Genomic DNA, 15,556 nt, shown 5'->3' with positions numbered 1-15,556 from the left:
GGGTCTGGAGTGAGCGGCCCAGGCCCCACAGTGGCTGCAGCCTCTGATGCGCATTTGGCCTCGGGAGGAGCCTGGCGGGTGTTGACGTGTCAGGTGTCCCCATCACCAGATTTAATTCATTTCAGGAAGCATTTGTTGAGCCCACAATGTGCCAGGACGTCTGCTGGGAACCGAGGAACAGGGGAGCACAGGCAGGTGCAGACCCTGCCCTCCAGGGGCTCTGGGTCTGGCCGGGGGGTGAGGGCACTCAGTAAACAAGCCTGGTGGGAATCAAGCAAAGGGGAGCGGGGGATTTGGGGTGGGCTTAGGAGCTTTTGTGTCTTGTCTGAAAGGGTAAGTGGTTCTTTTCCCTTCTTGCAGCAAATACGAATGGCTGTGCTGCTGGGAGCTCTCCGCCTTTCCATCTGGGGAAGGGAAATCCCGCTTCCCCAAGAGGGAAAGCTTTGGGGGGCATGTGGCCAGCATCGGGCTCCAACCTATGACCCATCGACTTACTGTTTCCTCCCCAGGGCAGGACACGTGATCAGGATCCAGTGAGTGAATTTGCGGGAAGGGACTGAGTGGGAACCAGAGGTCGAGATGAGTTGTAGGGTCCCCGAGTGGAGTTGGAACCTATTTGGGACCTGAGGGTCCAGAGAGTGAAGTGACTTGGCCTCCTGTGTGTGTGGCAGAGACAAGAGGGGCGCCCACCTCTCCTGATCCCCTGCACACACAAAGGAGAGGCCAGTTAGCAGCTGTGACAGCGAGAGAGGTGGGCGGGGACCAGGCAGAGTCGGAGAAGGCCCTGAGCGTGGTGGATGGAATTGGGAAGCTGCCCCGAGGGAGCCTGAGGGCCAAGGGGCAGGGTCCCAGCTCAGGTGCCTCGTGGGACAATGCTGGCATCCAAGGCCTCGAGAGGGAGCCGGCCCACCCTGAGGTGGTCTGCCTGAGCAGCTGTGTGAACATCCCCCCCCGGGAATTCTAGGGCAGAATTTACTCGGTACGGTCTTCGGGCTGCATCCAGTCCGTCTATGTGTTTTGTTTAACCCACACAATTTTTAAAGCTGAAGGAAATTAAAATTAGCTGAAGGGGAAAAAAGTGGAGGATTCTAAGTAAAAATTTAGGTTTTAATTTTTTTTCTTTAAGAGAAAAAAATTGGGAATTTTTGGGCCCACATTGCCGATTGGCAGTCACGTCTCAGAGCTGAGCCTCGGTCGCCCCCTTCGCTGAGGCTGGACCCCCCAGCCTGCCGCTGTCTGTCCTCGGGGGCATGTCTGTTCTGAAGATGCCCTTGGCTTCCCTCCTGGCACTGCCTGGACCCAGAGACCACTGAGTTTGCAGCCGCCTGTTCTACTCAGAATCCTGGGTTAGAGATGCTTTTGAGATTTTAATGTAAGATAAAGACTTCTTCAGAGGGGTGTGTCTTGCACTTCAAACTTTTGCATAAAAATATACGTGGTCCCCAGATCCCCTAAAGCTGTCTAGAACCTGGGCCAAAACCCCCTGCTTTGAGGAAAATGCTCCCTCAGTTTCTTTGCAACTTTACTTACAGGGGCCCTTGACAGTTTAGGGCATACAACCGTTTTCTTTGGAAACCAGCTCCCCCCTACCCCCATGCCCTCTGTGGGCAGAGAGCAGGGCTCATCCACCCTCTTGTGCAAAGGAAGAAGGGGGCCCAGGGACCCAGGTGACACGAGACAGAACTGCACCGCTTGGGGCGGAGCGGCTGGTGCTGAGCTCACCCCTTGATTCTCGGCTTCAGCCTTGGTTCCCGTCCCACCATCTCGTTTGCCACTCAGTTATAAATAGCTCAGGGAAGATTTTATTTCTAGCTTCGAGGTGACATGGGCTGTCAGCAACACCACAAAACACTTCAGTGATGTTTTAAGGGGGCGGGGAAGAGGAAATAAAGTCGCTCTTTTGCCCAAAGCAATGTTCACCGAGCCGGAATCCGCCGACTCTCCGTGGGATGCTCTGCTGCTCCCCAGTCAACAGGTTTGCACGTGGGGCACCCAGGTGGCCTTCAGGCCCAATGGCCGCCCTCCGCCTCCCCAGTCGATTCGGCCAATGCCACAGCCAAAGAGGGTCGGGCATCCCGCTCCTCCCCTCTCCTGCCTGCGGAAGACCAGTGAGCGGGGTCAGGGTTGTGGTGGGGGGCAGTTCCTAACCGCACTGGGGGCCTGTCTGCAAAGGGCAAGCAATTGTTCTTCTGTTTCACCGAATGTCAGGGCAAAGGCATTCCTCTGCACGCTGAGCCTTCCTGACAGGAGAAGAAGTCGCAGCCGACCCTTCGCCATCACAGAGAGAAGAGGTGGTTCCAGAGGCTGGTGCTTCTCCCTGGTGCTCTGGCCTGGGGGGCCCAGGGGCAGAGAGTGGGAGTGGAAGGAGGGCTGCGCACGGAGAAGCGGGAGGGTGAAGTCACCGGAGTCCTTAGCAGGGTCTCAGGCCCAAAGCCCACTGCGGAGTGGTGCTGAGTGAAGGGCGTGTGGTGTCCGTCAATAGCCTGGAAGCTTCCACACCCTGCAGTGGCCCAGGCAGCCTAGAGCATGTGGTGCTCTCTGTCCTCCGCAGTCCCCGGGCCTCGAGCCTGGGCCGTGCAGAGGAGTCGCTGAGCCCAGTGGCAGTGCGGCCCAGGTCAGTTGCCTCCTTGCCTCAGGGAGCAAAGCGTGGTCTGGAGAGAAGTCTGTCCCTGGTGGGAAGGAAGCAGGGGCAGGGACTGGCACAGGGGCGGGAGGAGGAGACGGGCGGGCGCCGTCTGCTTCAGGGTCTGGCCTGGACGGGGCGCAGGTCTGAGAAGAGAAAACCGCCGGGGAGAGAAGGGACAGCCAGACCTGAGCTTAGGGCCGACCTTAACCTTCCCTCTCGCTCGCCCCTTTGGACTCTCAGGAGGAAGAGAAACGAGAGAGAATTTGAGCCTCCCCTTTGAATCCTACCCTGAAATCCCACCCTGGGCACGTTTGGCCCGTTGTCCTGACATCTGCCAACCAGATCGGCCTTTTTCCCCCTTGGAGAGGCGGACAGGGTAGGTAGGAGCAGAGACCCAGAATGTAGCAGAGATGCTATCTGGTGTCCCTGCCCCTACCTTCTCCCGGCGCCTGAGAAATCCTTAGCGCCAGATCCGGGTGCGGAAAGGGAGCCCACTCCTTTCAGTCTGTGCCCCTGGACGCTGGGACCGTGGGACAGGGGACGCTGGGTGTGTGCCACAGCCTGGTCCTGTTCAGGGCTCCTGCTGTTCCCTGTGGTCGTGGGGGCATTGCTCTTCTGCTCCACCTCCAGTTCCGGGTTTGAAACTCAGACCTGGTCATCCGTTGCGTGTTATTTTCTCAGTGGGTTGCGAAGGAGGTCCAGGTGCTGTACCTGCTCCGTACACCAGGGAGGGCGCACGAGCGAGGCTGTATTTTGTCAAGCAGCTCTTTCCCTAATTATCCCTCCGTGTTCTCGGGCCATGAGATTTGGGTGAGGGTGCCCACCCCCCCACTGGTTTCAGGAGGACCCCAGGCCCGACTGGTTGTCAGGTTCGGTGTCCCTGGACCCAGCCATTGGGTTGGGGTCCATCAGAGTGACGGCAGGTCCCCTGTGCACAAGCAGGGGCGGGCCCTCTGCGGTGACAAGCTGCGGTGATGACAAGCTGCGAGCATTGCCTAGGGAGCCGGGTCAGGGGGTTGGTTGGGAGTGTGGGCTCTGGAATCCAACTCGGGTTCTTGTTCCAACTCCACCATTCACTAGCTGCGTGACTTTGGTCAAGTTACCTATGGTTATAAGTAGGGTTCTTGGTGCCACAGTTTTATCATCTATAAAAAGGGGTTGAAATAGAACTCAGTTTATGGTGTTGTTGAGAATTTGAAATGACTGCATGTTTAGGAGATATTTGGAATACTGTCAGGAATGAGTGAATCCTTAATGAAAACCAACCGAGACCCAAGATGTGGGAAGACTGAGTCCTCATGTTCTCATGTGAGACCTGGCTCCGTCAATGCCTGAAGCGAAACACCCCTAGAACTTCTTTTTTTAAAGATTTTATTTATTTATTTTTAGAGCCGGGGAGAAACATCAATGTGTGGTTGCCTCCTGTGCACCCCCTACTGGGGACCTGTCCCGAAACCCAGGCATGTGCCCTGACTGGGAATTGAACCAGCGACCCTTTGGTTCACAGGCCGGCACTCAATCCACTGAGCCTCAGCAGCCAGGGCAATGTCCCTAGAATTTCTTAATGAATCCAGTTAGTGTTGAGTTTCTGTCACTTGCAACTGGGAGTCTTGACTGTTGCAGTCTCCACGTAATTATCTCCACGTAAGAAGATCATTCCTGGAACATTAGAACTTTTTGTGAGTGCCCTTTTCTTCAAGTTGAGTTCACATTCCTCAGCTAGGCCTCCCGGGGTCCATGGCCTGACCCCTGCCTAATGTGTTGGCCTCCTTTTTCTCTGTTTCCCCTTGCACCCCACGTTTTGCCCCTCCAGACTTCCAGAGCCCTCCCCTCTGTGACTCTGCACGTGTAGTAGCGGCCACTCCTGGAGATGCCCCTGCCCCTTGGGCTGCCTCTTCCTCAGGTGCTCTTGCTTGGAGCTCTCCTGAACCCTCCCGAGGCTCGATGAGCCACCCCTCGTGCACGGCCTTGCTCACCAGGTGCGCATCCAGCAAAGATCCCCGCCCGCACCCTGAGCCCGGGGCTTCCTTGCAGGCAGGGGCCACTGAGACAGGGGCCACTGAGACAGGAGAACGGGCCCTCCTGTGTCCCCAGGGCCTGGCACAGAGCGTGCTGCACAGAAGGTGCCCTGCACGCATCTGAGGAAGGACTCGTCGGAATACCGTGCGAGTGGGGACAAGAAACAGGACGGGTGCAGAGTGCCCGCGCTCCGATAAGCTAAAGCCCCTCATGTGATTTGTTACCAAATCGAGCCTCTGGGGCATCGGAGGAGACAGCGTGTTCGGGAGCTCCACAGGTGGGGCCCCGCCGAACACCTGCCCACTGGTGGCTGCTTTGGCCGCGTCATTGACGGGGAAGTAGACTTCCACCTGACAGGTGCGTCCGTTAATGAAAGCCCCAAACTCCTATCAGCCCTGACCCGCCCAGGGAGTAAGACTCCCGTTAGAGAGACCGAAACCCCGCTCCGGTGCAAGGCAAGATTTAAAAGGCCCTTGTAGCCGTATTTATGCACTTTGGGTTCCCCCTTTCCCTGGATGAGAATAGGACAGCTTGCTGATCCTAAATGCAAATGAATTTTGTGCTGTGCACGGCCTTCTGGTGTGAAGTGCTTAATAAATGCCCCCAGCTTTCCATGGGGAAATCTCTCTCCCTGCTGATGTCTGTCAGCATCCATCAGGTCACCCAGCCTGCAGGGCCTCGGCACAGAGCTCCTTCCCTGGAAACCAGCTCCTCAGGAAGCCTAGTGGCCCGTGCGGGGCTGCACCTGCTGGGCATCTCCACTGGGAGGTGCCAAAGAGGTGCCTCACAGCAGGCGTCTTGACCAGCCTCGTGCAGGCAGACTGTGCACCTTGGAGGCACAGGCCTTGGCAGAGGCCTGGACGGCCGCGGGGCTCGGAGGCAGCTGAGCAACAGAGTGCCAGGTCTCATCAGCAGTGTCGTCAGACCAGCCCTGGAGGTTATGCGTCAAACGGGTTCTGTTGATTCGAAAAGAAAGGTTCGAAACCCAGATCTAGTTCAACTCTTACCTGTACTGGGTGAATAGACACAGCCTGGGGGTACCAGGGGTGGGGGCCGAGGAGGGAGCTACTGCAAGGGCAAGGAGAACATCAGGTGCAGACCTGGGGCGTGAACTCAGCTCTCCTGATTGTGCAGGTGGCATTTCTGTTTTGCCGTTGCTTCTGTTTGTTTTCAGAATCGGTTCACATCCCATGCCCACCTGTTTTATGTGTCAGTGCTCAAGCACCCGCCCCTGTGTGCGGACCTCAGGGGTTGTAAGGGAGGGACAGTGATGGGGATTCAGTCTCTGAAAGGCAGGGAGACTCACACAGGCTGGGCATCAGTGAGAAACTTCCTAGCTTCCCTTGCGTTCATCCGGGGGATAGTCACTGACTGCATATCATGTGCCCAGAGTTCGGGGCAAGAGGAGACGGAGCTCCTGATCTTAGAGAGCTGATGTTCCAGTGGGGAAGGGGCAAGAGGCAAATAAGTAGACCCAGCAGTAACATGCTTACAAGCTTTGTTTGATGCAGTAGAAGAAAGAAGTGGTGCTTTGTGTGTGTGTGTGTGGGGGGGGTGTCAGAGTGGCTGGTGACGAGCTTCACAGGGCAGGCACCGGACAGCTTCTTCCGACCAGGGACCTTTGAGTTGGGCCCCAGAGTGAGACATCAGGCAGTTCAATGAAGGGAGAGCAGCCTGGGCCAAGGCCTCCAGGCTGACCCAGTGTCACCAGGGAGGGGCGTGCGTGGCCCCTGGTCTCTGTGTTCCTCCACCTCTGACTCTCAGTCTGCTCTCAGCCACCCCTAGCCACTCACCCCAACCCCCCACTGGGGTCCTCGTTCCACGTCTGACACCTCCGATGGGATGACTGTGCAGTCTGGCCACCACGGCCTGCCCTTCCAGACCGTGTGCCTGGTGCCCCGGCTCTGAGACACCCTCGATTCGGAGCAGTCAGGTCAGGGAGCCTCCCTGTGTCTGCTTCCGCACTCTCCTCCTCTCCTCCTGTTTCGGTGAGGGTGGCCCCAGCGTCCCTCGGAGCTCCTGTGGCCTGGGTCACAGGACTTACTGCTGCACTTGGGGGATTCTTCCAGAATCTCTACGTGATCTGGCGCCTCCCAGCCTCACCACGCTTCCCACAAGCTTCTGTCCATTTTCTCTGCTTTCCGTCCCCACCCCACGTCTTCCTCTCCCATTTCCTCTTCTGCGCACACCATTTGTGCTGAGTCTGACCCCTCACTCTACGGCCCCTGCTTTGTCAGGTCACCGTCAACGCAAGCTGGCAGGTCCAGGGTCTGTCCTCTGATGTCACCTTTATTTCCCAGGATCATTCCACATGGCTGGTTACGCTCCTCGCTCCCAGGCTGTGCCCCCCGCCCCCGCCCCAGTCTGCTCTGCTGGGTCCCCCTCTCCTGCTCTGGGTCTGAATGTTGGACCCCTCCAGGGCTCAGGCCTGGGGCCCCTTTTCTTCCCTACCTCCGCACTCTGCTTAGGTGAGCTCATGCATTCACATGACTTTAAATACCATCTCCATGATAATGACTTCCACATTTACACCCACACTGATGCCCGGAGCTGCAGACTCATACTTCCTGCGGCTCGACATCTCCGCTCGGTGACTAACGGGCATCTCAACTTAATTCTTCGGAGAGGTCTCAGTTCCTGCAGGTTGTTCCTCTCCCTTCTTTTCACCATCTCAGTAAATGTCACCTTCGCTCCCCGATTGCTCACGCCCAGTCCCGGGGTTATTTTTACTGCACCTCAGCTCTGCGCCCCACACCCTGCGCACGGTGAGACCTGGGCAGGATGCCGCCCGTCCCAGAGGCTCTGAGTCTGTCCAGGGCCCTGTGCCACCCTGGCTGCTGCAGATGCCCGGCTCCACCATCACTGCCTCCCGGCGGTCACTGTGCCGCCTGTGCTGTCTTCGAATCTACCCTTCAGTTGTCAGGCTGAGTATCTTTCCGAGTTGGATCTCATCACCAGCTCAAGGCCTTCAGCGATTCCCAGTCACACTTGCATTTAAAGGGTTTGCTGTGCAACAAGTCTTTTTGTGAGCTGGCCCTGCCCACCCCTCGCTTCATCTCTGTTGCGCTGGCCTCTCCTTTCCATTTTCTTCACTCTGGCCTTCTGTTTGCCGCCCTCCCTCCCTTCCTCCCTGCATCCTCCCTCCCTCCCTCCCTCCCAACATCCAGTCCACCTCCATCTGAGAGCCTGTATTGGTTTCCTTTGGCTGTGGAACAAGTTGCCACAAATTTACCGGCACACACAGTGGGTCCGTAAAGCTGGCTGCCTCTTCCCTCTGGCTCCCGGTTTGTTGTGGGGAATCTCACTGGGGGCGTGCGGTGGGCACCAGGGGGCAGCTTCATAAAGGGGCCTAGATAGGGAACCGATGAAAGCGGCCCAGAACTGTTTCCCTGCCCCAGCCTCTTCCTGGAAGTAACAGTCGGACGATAGGTGGGGAGTTGGAAGTCGCACGGCTGTGGAGGACGGAAGGAAGCAGAAATGCTACATCAAGATGATCGCACCGACCCGAGAGCTCCATGGTGAGGGGTCGCTCTTACCCTGTCATCATCCCGAGGGTGTTAGTGCCCGAGGCAGGGAGTCGCTTTGGAGGGAGGAGGGATGTCATATCTGCGGGCACCCTGGCAAGAGGGTCAACCCAGGAAAGACGGCAGGGCCGGCTGATGTCCGTGCTGTGTCAGCTGCTGGCAGGACGGTGGCATGGGAGACAGGTGGGACGGGCGCCTGACTTCCTGTGGGGACGTCTGGGACCAGGCAGGGTGTGGGGCGTGGCCTCACCCGCAGCAGCCGGGCCGAACGACGTGCAGGTCCCTAACCCGGAAGCCTTTCTGCTCCCCCGCTCCGTGGAGAAGGCCTGCAGAGTCTCCCGGCCTTGACTCAGACTGTGTGCCCCCCAGGACGCCTTTTCCCTGGGGTCTCTCCTCTGCCAGGTGGGCAGTCGCCTCTAGATCCTCCCGCATCCTCCAGAACTTTCTTCTCTCTGACTATACAGCATGGTCCACGGCTCACACTTTCCGAGCTCTTGGAGGCCGGGGCTGCGTTTCTTTCTTCCGTCTCTGTCGCGCCAGCACCCACTCGCTCCACGGTGAGTGAGGGCTCCGTGGGTGCTGATGTAGGGGGCGCCCGACGCGGCTCTCTGCTGACGCACGGCCTGAGGAAGAAGCACCACAACCCTCACGGGTTGAACGGAGAATCGACGGGGCAGCAGTGACACCTGTCCTGACCCAAGGGCACGACACCGGTGGGGCGGGGAGCTCGGGTTGCTGCCGCCATCACCACGTGGATGGTCTCAGTGTACTGAGCACCTACTAAGTGTCAGGCGCTGTGCTGTCTTACACGTGCATCTTCTCTTTTCCATCCTCACTTCAATCGTGGGACTTACACGTTGCCCCTGTGGGTGATGGGACCTCATGGACCGACTGGAAGTGTCGAAGGTCAGGGAGGCTCGTCCCTCCGCAGGGTCGTGTCGGAGTGCAGCGGTGACGTGGGTCGGGGCCGGGTGTGTCTGACCCCCCGACCCAGGCTCCTCGTGCTGCAGTGCGTGTGCCCCCAACTTACTAATGGGGACAGCAGGTGTGACCGATGAGTCCAGGGCACGATGGGTCAGTGCCTCAAAGTGACTGTGTCACCGGAAGAGGCGGAGCGTGGCATAATCTTTGCTGACGGTGACTCGGGTAGCTTGGTCAATGGTAGAAGATCATTAAAGGAAAGAATGCATCCCCAGAGGGGAATGGGCGGTCACCTCAAAAACAACCTGAGGTGCAGAGAAGCGGAATCGGCCACTGAGTGGGGCCTCGAGATGCCGTGCTCGGGGTGCGCGTGGCGTTTCCTTATTTCCTGTTCGCTTCCTCTGCCGGAGTCGGGGCCACCGCGGGCGGGCTCTTCGGTCCTGCACCCCTGGCCTTGGGCGCATGCGTGGCACGTAGTAGACACTCCATAACCAAGGTCAGGGACACGCATGCACACGTCAGCTCAGCCCTTCCAGTCACTGGGGAGGAGTCCTTTGGTCTGCCACTAAAATATTTCATTGGGTTTCATCAAGAGGGGGTGATGCTTGCATTTGATGCTGTTTTTTTCTGTGCTTCACGTTCAAGTTTTTTTTTTTAAAGCTTTATGGAAGCACAACTGAGATACAGTAAACCGCACACCCAAGTCGGTAGGTTTTGACATATGTACATGGTGGGAAATCATTCTCACTATCAAGGTAGTGAACAGATTAATCACCCCAGATGTCCAGAAAATGGACAGCGTAAGCAACATAATAAGCAGTGAGTAGTTATTAGTAAGTTCGTAAATATGAAGGCCCTCCCTCCCCCCCACATTAGAATATGTATATGGATACAGTGAAATTCTTTCCTCCAGGTTCATTATACTAGATAATACTCTCAATTCCAGGTGACAGACACCCCACTGGCTTCATGAAAATGGGGACTGCCTTGCTGTGAGCGCGGTGTGAAGGTGAGCAGAGTGTGAGCTTACGGCCAGACCCGGGCTCGGCAGGCCGGTCCTCCGGACTCTCTCGGGCCCGTTCTGCTCTCTTCTCGGTCGGAGGGAGCTTCAGGCAGGCTCTTCCACAGGTGCGCGTGTACAGGAGTTTCTGTCTCTGGTGGAGCTTACAATTCTGAGTAAACTGGCATCTCCGTCCGCGCTGCCCCTGACCCCGGGCAGGAGCTGTAACCGGAGAAAACTAACGGCCGACTTGAGCCGCTTGCCGTTGTCACGAGCCGTCCCTCGCCTCTCAGTCCAGCGTCCCCCCTGCTTGTTGGTCTAGGTCCCCAACACCCCAACAGCCGTGTGTATGAACAGCTGCTGAAAGTGCGGTGCTCTTTGTGTCCCCACACCTGTGGCGCTTGTTCCATCCAGAGCGTCCCCTTACGTGCCATCACCTGCGTGACCTGCAGATTAATTCCAGCCGCTCTGCATTTAGCTTCCTAATCGCCTCCTTTAAAACCGCCCCTCCCGTCTTCCTGCGGACGTCACCCACATCCCCTCACACGCACCTCCACTCGAGAAGCAGGCTCACTCTAATTCAAGTTTACTTCTCTGTTCCCCTCACTGAAGACACCCTGCGGCCAGGAAGGCCAGTCTGGTGTCGGCGCTCTTGTCTCCCCGGGGCCCCACCACGGTGTTTGGCGCGCTCTCATCTGAACGGCGGGCATTTCTGTGGTCCAGGAGCTCATTCTTCATCATTGCTGAGTGAGGTTCAATGGCACGAATGCAGCACAGTTCGTGTGCCCACTGAAGTGCCGATGAGCACTCGGGCCATTCCCAGCTCTGGCTGGCAGCCGGCAACGCTGCCGTAACCACTCGCCTGCCTGCAGGTTTCCGTGCGAGCACACGCTGTCGCGCCTCTCGGTGGAGTGGCTGGGGTGTGCGGTGGGTGTGCATTTAACTCCCCGCTCCTACCAGCAGTGTGTACAAGTCCCGGCTCCTCCAGGTCCCCACTGAGAGTTGGTATGGGCCACTGACACCTTCTGTCGTGGTGCCTGACTGTCCTGTCAGTTTGTGTTTCCGTAACGCCTGACGATGCCTGTGCTCTTGGGGCCACGAGGGGGTCAGTGTGATGGACACGCCGTCAGAGTGAAGACGGCGTGCTGGGACTCAGGGAGATGTTGGTCCTCGGTGAAGTCCCTGGGCTATGGCTTAGCCGGTCCTGGAACTCCTGCTTGAGACTTTGGTCACGTGAGCGGGTGACTCCTCCTCATCACGGAAGCCCCACTGCGTCTGTGCCTTGCAGTCGAGAGTCTCGTCACTGGTTGCCCAGGCTGACCCAGCCCACCCCCCACAGGTGGGAGAGGGGGAGGCAGCAATGGCCCTCGCTCGGCCTTGGCAGGGCCCCCGTGTGAAACAGTGACCATGACAAGGGCCTTTGCTTACATGTCGTAGCCCTCGATAGCCTGTTTAGGTGTTTATGCAAGCACCTGTTTTCACGCTAAGCCCCCAAGGACTGTGGCACCATCTTTGTTTTCTAGACAAAGACATGGGTAGCGTCATTCAAATGGAGGTGCAGCGGCCTCCGGATCACGGCTCCAAGTGTGGCTCCAAACGGGAGTCTCGTTGGAGCAGCAGTCAGCAGTGTGACGGAGAGGTTTCAGGTGGGAGCCCCGGGGCGGAGGGATGGGCGGGGAGTCAGGGCTCTGTCTGGGCAGCTCGGGGAGGACCCACCCAGGAGCTGGGTAGGCAGGGATGCAGACTTTCCTGGTCCCTTATGGGCCCCGTTGGAGAAGGACTTTTGTCATCTTCCTTGAGGACAGCGTGTGATTTCGGGCAGAAAGCCTGAGGATCTGGAGCGGATGAGAGGCTGCCCCCAATGGGGGAGGCCATCGTTTGACTAGCTCCTCACGGGCAGATGTGGCTCTGTGAGGGGCTCTGTGGCGAGGGGCCCCCTGGCCCTGGCACCCTAGCGCCAGCCTTGGGAGGAGGATGACAGGCTGGTGACGGGTTAGGAAAGTGCTCCCAGGACAAGCCAGTGAGGGGACTGGGTGGGAAGGAGCTGAGGGAAGGTGCGATCTCAGATACGTCCCCAGGACTTGGGTGCCGGCCATGCCAGGCTGTCCCTGAGCCCAAGACACCCTGCCCACTCAGGCGTGGTAGCTGATGAGCTCCCTTTCTCTTTACCTAGTCTGAGTTAGGTGCCAGCGAAATTGTTCCAATCACTTAGAAATGATAGGTGAGGCCAGGGAGGTGTGAGACGGCTCTGGGGGTGGTGGGGACAGGACAGTCACGGTGCTGACGTACAGAGGGCATGCTGTGCCAGGCTCAGATGGTTCCAGGATCGGGGAGCTGGTTTCCAGGCTCCCCGAGTCCTGGCTGGGCGCTCTGGGACAGGCATTGCGGTACCTGACCTCAGTTTCCTCACTGTAACAGGGCGGGCATGTTGAACTACTGGCAGTTTCCGAGGGTTGGGCGCAGCACACTCGGGTGAAGGAGGGCTTCACGCGGGGCAGCGCAGACAGCACCCACCCTGCAGGCTTCCCGCTCTGCCCGCCCCTCCCCCGATGCCCGTTGATTCTCGTGGTGATCTCTCCCGGGTCCCGACGGGGCTCCCACTTCGCACGCTGCAAAGCCCTCGCAGTGCCCTCGAGAGCCACGTCTGGTTTCCCCTGGATGCGTTCCCTTGGGGTTCAGGTGGCTGCTGTGCCCAGAGGAGGTTGCTGGGCAGGTGTGGAACTGACGTTCAAAGTCATCTGCTCTGGCCCGGGCTCCGTGCACACTTGACCTTATTTTATTGTCTCCACGCCCCTGTGAGGCTCGGATTGCCATGTCCACTTCTAGATGGAAACTGGATTCCTGAGAGCTTAGTTGCCTTGGGCAATGCAGCTGGCTGGTGCAGCTGGGTTCAACCCACACTGGGATGGTGGTGAGGCCCCACGTCCCAGTTGGGGTCAGTGCTTGGCTCAGCCGTGTGGCTTCATCAAGGAGCTCCCTGTCCCAGGAGGGGGCGTGACGGAGGTGTGGCTGCCTTCCCTTCTCTCTTCACCCCACCGGGAGCCCTGGGCCCGGTGCCCCTGATGCAGGTGGCGTGGGCCTCCCTCCCTCCTCCTTGCCTGCACCCTCCTCTCGCCTACATCTTCCCTGAGGTAGTGGGAATGGCACGGTCCCTGGCTTGTCAGAGCCCTGTTATCTTCATTTTCACATCAGCAAAGCCGCCTCCTCTTCCACCCGAGCCTCAGAAAGGCTGCTCCAAGGCCGGGGGCCGACAGCTCAGAGCAGGCAGCTCCCGCAGCAGCCACTCGCTCTGGCAGCTCCCATGGGAGCCAGAACAGGAGCGCTGTCTCCACCCGTGAGAGCACCAGACACTCTCCATTTGCTTTTGTTTAAGAAAGGGTTTGAACGAGCTCCCGCAACCCTTTGGCTATATGGGGTGAAGTTGTGAGTGGATGTGCCTCCCTGGGGGGCGCGCAGAAGGGGTCTTTCCCGCCCCACTTGTCAGCCCTGGTTCTCTAGACTGGGAGCCGCTCCCACTAGCTATGTATTCTGGCTTCGTCCTCCTGTCCTTGGGATTCCCGCAGGGCCTTGCCTTCTGCTGTCTTCTCTTCCCTGAATCTCAGAAAGAAGGACGATGGGCGTGTGCAAAGGCCCTGAGACCTTGTTGTCTTTGCTGAGTTAGAAGGGGCCCGTGAGACAAGAGCTCAGCTGGTGAGAGGGCTCGTCCCAGCTGATGTTGGAGATGGAGCAGCAGCAGGTCATGAAGAGTCTTGTAGGTCATTGGTAGGGATGGCTTTCCTCTGATGTGGTTCGGAGACTTTGAGCGAGAAGCATGTTCAGAAGTAGGTGCTGTTTTACTCTCCACTTGCCAGATGAGGAGCCTGAGACACACACAGGATAGTAATCAGCCCACGCTAGTGCGGTGGAGCTGGGCGTGAACCCCAGGGACAGACATTGTGCCCATCGCGTCCATCACGAGTTCTCTGGAGCCAGAAGAGTGTGTGGAGTATAAAAGGAACACAGTGGATATCAAGGAATTAGTTGAAGACTAAGGCAGAACCTGATTGGGGCGTGGTAGACGCGGAGTGTGAAGGACTTAGAGGGGTCAAGGCTAACTCCTCACCTTCTTGCTTGGTAATTGGGGTGTTTATGGTGCCACCAGTTGAGATAAGGGATTAGGAGAGGAGCAGACCCTCAGGGGGCACGTAAGGAACTCATTTCCAGACGTTTTGATTTAAAGATGTCTGCAGACCACCTGCGTGGAGACGTTCAGCAAATTATTGAGTAAAAAACCGAGACACATTTTCTTCCTTCAGGATGCTCACAGAAGTGCCCTGAGACGTAATTACAGTTCAGTGCTGTGATAGAACTGGGCAGGGCAGAGGGGAAGGGGGGAGAATGGGAGGAAGGAGCCTCCCGCTTGGCCTCGCCTTCCGTCGCCCTCCCTCGGGGCTCCTCCTCCGTGTCAGGGGTGGGTGGGGCCGGTGATCGGCCTCGGGGGTGCTTTTCTGGTCTTGACACTCAAGCCACAGGCTCGCTGGAACTGGGTCTGTTCTGGTCGATGGTTCTTCCCAGTTGTCCTCTCAGTTAGGTGATGTCCCAGCTCTCTGTCACACTGGATTTCCTTACTTTGTGAACAGAGCCTTCCTGCTTTCCTCAATTACCTTAAAATGCTGGTGGGCGTGGATGTGATTTTGGTAGGTAGGTGTCCAGTTAAGGTGGACACGAGGGAGGACCCAAGATGCTTCCTGAGACACAGATCCAAAGGGTCCTTTAGGGGTGTACAGGTAGGTGATCACCTTCTTAAGAGAGTGAGAGCCCCAAAGGGAAGGATAAGCTCTCATGCTGTGAGAGCGAAGATCGCTCTCTCCGCTGTCCTTAGGAGTCCTGCAGGGCTCTGCCTCCTGCCGTCTTCCCCGAATTTCAGAAAGAAAGACAATGAGCATGCTCAAGGCCCTGAGGCACACGAGGTCTTGTCCTCTTTGCTGAGTTAGAAGGGGCCCGTGAGGCAAGAGCTCACCCAGCTGGTGAGAGGGCTCGTGGGTTCATAGCAGTGCAGGGTTTGGTTTGGTTTTGTTTTTTGCTGTCCTGTCTGACTGTATTCTCTTCCATCCTTCTCAAGGAGGTGGGTTTTTGTGAGGGGAGACTCTGACACTGGGGAGGATTTGGAACAGTTAGGATGGGAGACTTCTGGTCACCATGGCCTATTCCTGGGAATCGGGCCGGGGGCCGTATTTCAGCCTCTGCACTGGCCCCTGGCCTTCAGGAAGATAGAAAATTCTTCCCGATTGCTGCAGGTCTGGAGAGTGCTTATCTTCACTTGTCACCCTGCCAGTCCCAGGATACCAGCAGCACATGGGGTCAGCTCTTCAACTAACACACAGCTTCCGTTGTAGTTACGCAGCAGCCCTCGGGGCAGGCTGTTGTGCGTCTGATTTTGTCAGATAAGAAACCGGATGCTTGCAGTGGATGAGACGTCTCCAGGGT

This window comes from Artibeus jamaicensis, unplaced genomic scaffold (genome assembly GCF_021234435.1).
Source record: "Artibeus jamaicensis isolate MK-2021 breed Jamaican fruit bat unplaced genomic scaffold, CSHL_Jam_final scaffold_916, whole genome shotgun sequence".
NCBI classification, from domain to species: domain Eukaryota; kingdom Metazoa; phylum Chordata; class Mammalia; order Chiroptera; family Phyllostomidae; genus Artibeus; species Artibeus jamaicensis.
Note: the sequence above shows the minus strand (reverse complement) of the source record.